The following is a 4461-nucleotide window of genomic DNA, read 5'->3' on the forward strand; positions in this document are numbered from 1 at the left end:
CTGCATGTGAGGGAAGACTTACAGTGCTAACGAGAAAGATAAACCTCTGTGTGAAGCTCTGTGTGAAAAAGATCTTCAGCCTCAAATCCTCCAGCCTCCAATCCTTCAGCCTCCACCCTTCGGCAACCCGGATGAAGAGAAGGAAGAACCTTATTTATAGGGTTAAGGTAAGTAACGTAGTAACGTTGGCCTTAATATCATGTTAATACATGTTAATGCGGATCTTTTATTCCACCTACGCCTCCTCACCTCCCTCGGTGCCTTTTCCTTTTTACCCTTTCACATGCTTTAACATTTAACTAACATTTCCTTTATCCTCTAATAGCACACCCTTGCTTGGGCACATGGTTATCACATGCATCTCTAAGGCTTGCCATTATCTAAGGTCTAAGGTTCAATCCCTTGGCACCAATCTTTTTCTTTCCTTTTCCATTATTGTCCAAACCCACATAAGATAAAGCCCATCAAACGTTCAACTATTCTCTTTGCTTACCTGGTGTCCATTAGAACTTCCATACCCTAATCCATCATTCCTTGTGACCTATTTAAAGAATATCAAAAGGGTTTTTGTGGGGCGTTACAATTCTCCCTTGTTGGCATTCTCTGGATCTCCGTTCTGCGATCCGGATTCTATCCGCTCCGAAGAGCATAGAACCCCACAGAACAAAAATTTATCCCGCCTTGGATCGATTGACAAAGTCTATAAAGAAGACTAGATCAATTGATCCTTCAGGATCGCCGATTCCTAAATTATTATCTACGGTATACTAAATTAATTCTAGTAAATTAAAACTGTGGAATATATAAATTTATCAGAACCAGTAGTCGACCTCACTGCCTTTCGCTGTATTCCTTTCTTCTTCATGGACGTTGGGTGGACAACGATCCTCCAGGAGCAAGAACTGCAACCTCCGATGAAGCTTTGGATCTCCTTTCTTCTCGCTGCAACTTCGCCTTTTCTAGCCTTCCTTCTAGGATCCGGCCCTTCACCCCTTGGAGAGGATTCGGCCACCACTAAGGAGAAAGAAGATGGACGGAGGAAGAAGAACAAAAGAGGAAGAAGAAGAAGGAGAGGGGCGGCGGCAATGAAGAGAAGGAGAGAAGCCTTCGAATCATTTCGGTCTCTTCTCTCTATCTTGTGTCTCCACCACCCACCCCTTTGCCCTCCTTATATAGCCTCATGCCCAAGACCAAGCACCCTTTCTTTCCCATAACAAATAATTTTAATTTGAATTAATTCCATGAATTATTTCCAAATTATAAAAACTTCTTAAATCTAGGCTCTTAGATTAGCTTGCTTGGTTTTTAGCCGTTAGATCTTTATGAAAATAACAAAAATAATTATTTCCAACTTTATCTATAAGTGGCCGACCATTATTGATTTATTTCCATGATTAATTATGTTAAAAAGAAAATAAACTTGAACCGAAGAGATCTCATCCATCGGATGCAACTTAATCTCATCTAACGGTTACGATATAATCTTGTTTAATATAACTTGATCTCATCAATCCAATGGCCATGACCAACTTGCTTGGGCGTGTGGTTCAATGAACCAGCTCTGGTTCACCTCGTGAACCGGTTCTTCCTTCCAAAGAGAATTAAAACCGAACTGGATAGATCTCGTCCATCGGAGACGACTTAATCTCATCCAACGGTTCTAATCTATTCTCTTCTATTCCTCTTTATTTATTTCGATCCAATGGATGCAACTTGATCTAATCCCTCGGATACAAGTTGATCTCATCCATTAACTCATCCTACGGTTGAGAACTAATCTCATCCAACGGTCGAGATTCAATCTCATCCGACGGCTGAGACAACCCCTATCCCCCTATCTCCCTTGTTTCTTCAAGCTAGGGCCAGAATCCACTTCCTTCTTGTTCTTGCTCTTGTTCTAGGGCCGACGCCTCCCCTCTTGGTTGTGCTAGGGTCGGTAGTGGAAGAGAGCTCCACTTTTGTTTGTGCTAGGGCCGACGGTGGAAGAGAACTCCCCTCTCTTGTCTAGGGCCAGTGGTAAGGAGAAGACAAGAAGAAAGGAAGAGGAAGAGAGGAAGAAAGGAAAGCAAGGTGGGTGGTTTCTCTTGGTAGATTGTCACCCACACGACGTCAAGAAGAGGAGAGGAATACAACAAAAGATCAAGAGGTCTTTGGGTACAAACAATCTTCTCATCCAATCTCAAGAAGAAAGATAACTAATTTATTTATTCCGCTGCGTAGTTAGTTTTTTTGTATGGATCCTGAATACCAACTCAATAGTCCAACGATCTTATGCTTCGATCAAGCACATGGTTGATCGAACATGTAGGTTGCTTGGAAAGGTTTTATCTCTGTAAAATTTTTATTTGACAGAAATTGAACAGGACGGAATTCTAAGCACCTTCAAGTGGTATCATAGCATAGGTTCTGGTACTGTGTGATTGGTTTCAGTTAATTTATGCACTTTTCATATATAAATTTAGGTAGGATAATAGTAGGATGTGCAAAAAGATTAACTCTTTGGTTGTGGGCTTCCTAGGTCCAACTATTATGGCCTAATGTGTGTTATGTATGATTGGAACCCTCGGGCATGTCGAGGTTATTTTGTATTGTGCATGGTTGTAATAATTATTTTAATTTACTATTCGATCTAGATTATATATAAACTCTTTCGTGGAGTATAGGATCGATGGATATAAATTATTTTTTGTTGTTGCACTTATATCCCTGCTATGCGTTGTGCTATATTGATGACCAGAGGCGCGGTAGAAAAGGAAGCGAGATAGACGCAACTACATGATTGGTGTATGACATATTGAAGAACAGCGGATGTTTGATGAGGCCATAATAGTTTGAAAGTTTCTTTTCATATTTATTGCCTATATGTTATTTTGATATGTTATTATTTATGTGCTGTTAATGCATGTGTTTAAAATTCCTCATTTTAAATAACTAAGTGGGAGAGGGATTATTTGAATGAACCCCATGGTCTCCATTACTTGTTTGTAAGTGATGCATTCAAACTTGCGTGTTGGCTTTAAGTGCCTTCCTCCAAATTAGATGAGTTTGTTTGTAGATTACTAGATCAAACTTCCTTTATGGATGATTATAAGAAATTATTTAGGTATGTGTGATCTTCTCTATCTAAAAGGACACAATCTTAAATAATGGACTTAGTATCAAGTAATAGTATACACTTAGACGCATTTAATAGTATCCTCCCCATCGGAGTCACTACTATTATTTGTGTGGCCAAAGATAAATCAACTATTAATTTTATTTGTCATAAAGTTAGGTTGACAAGATAATAAAATTAATGGGTAAAATCTCCTCTTACAAATGTTTAAATTAGTATACATCCACACTATCGTAGCATACGAAATTTCTGGTGTTTGAGATGTTGGTGAATTTAAATTATATTATTTGTGGAATCAATATTATTTTAAATTCTAAAGTTTTGACCAAATATGTGATTCTTAGGATTTCATTATGGCTTCAAACCACTTACTGTTATTCTAAAAGAAAACAAACTTACTGGTCCAAATTATATTCATTGGAAACAAAACTTGGGCATTGTCTTAACTGCTGAAGAGTACAAGTTCATACTTTTTGAGGTCTTCCCTGTTAGGATGTATACTGAAAAGACTTGTCTTTTGTATAAACATTTATGAAATAAGAAATCATGTTTTGGTCAAATGATTGCAATAGGATATATTTTGCAATAAAGTCCTCTTAATTCACATTGTAGATAACTTGGTGTCTGTGAGACACAGAAGACCATGATTATCAGTCCCTTGTGAATTATAAACTAAGGCTCACAACCAAGATGGCGTTGGACAACCCATCTGTAACGCCCGCCCGCCCTTACCATATCATGTCAGAGCCTTGACGGATTGGTGTGGAGATACGGGAATATCCTGATCATGTTTGCAATTCATTGTAGGGGTTCCAGGAAACCCGATGACTACGCCTACATGGGCAATGCTACGAAAGTGGCGGCTAATGTTATGGGAGATATTTATTTATCTTTTGATAGGAATAAAACTTTGATTTTAAGGGATTGTCTTTACGTACCATGTTTTAGAAAGAATTTAATTTTAGTTTCTAAATTATTTAAGGATGGATATTCTGTTTCTTTTAATGACAAAGTTGTTGTCAAGAAAAATAGGGTTATTATCTATTCTGGTGTGTTGGTTGGCAATTTATATACTCTCAATTCAATAACTCCCATGATGCAACAAATGAAAATTAATAACACATCTTCTAATTCTAATAAGAGAAAAGAACCTTTGAAAATGAACCAAACATTATCTTTGGCATCTAAGGTTGGGTCATATTAACTTAAGTAGGATTTAAAGGTTAATAGTCGATGGACCTTTGAGTTCACTGGTGGTGGAAAATTTTCCAACCTACGAATCTTGCTTGAAAGGAAAAAAGACCAAGAGGGTATAGAGCCAAAGAATTGTTAAAATTGGTTCATTC

Source organism: Curcuma longa, chromosome 13, assembly GCF_044706935.1.
Source record: "Curcuma longa cultivar G26 ecotype Majalengka, Jawa Barat chromosome 13, ITB_CL_G26_1.1, whole genome shotgun sequence".
In the NCBI taxonomy this organism is placed as follows: Eukaryota; Viridiplantae; Streptophyta; class Magnoliopsida; order Zingiberales; family Zingiberaceae; genus Curcuma; species Curcuma longa.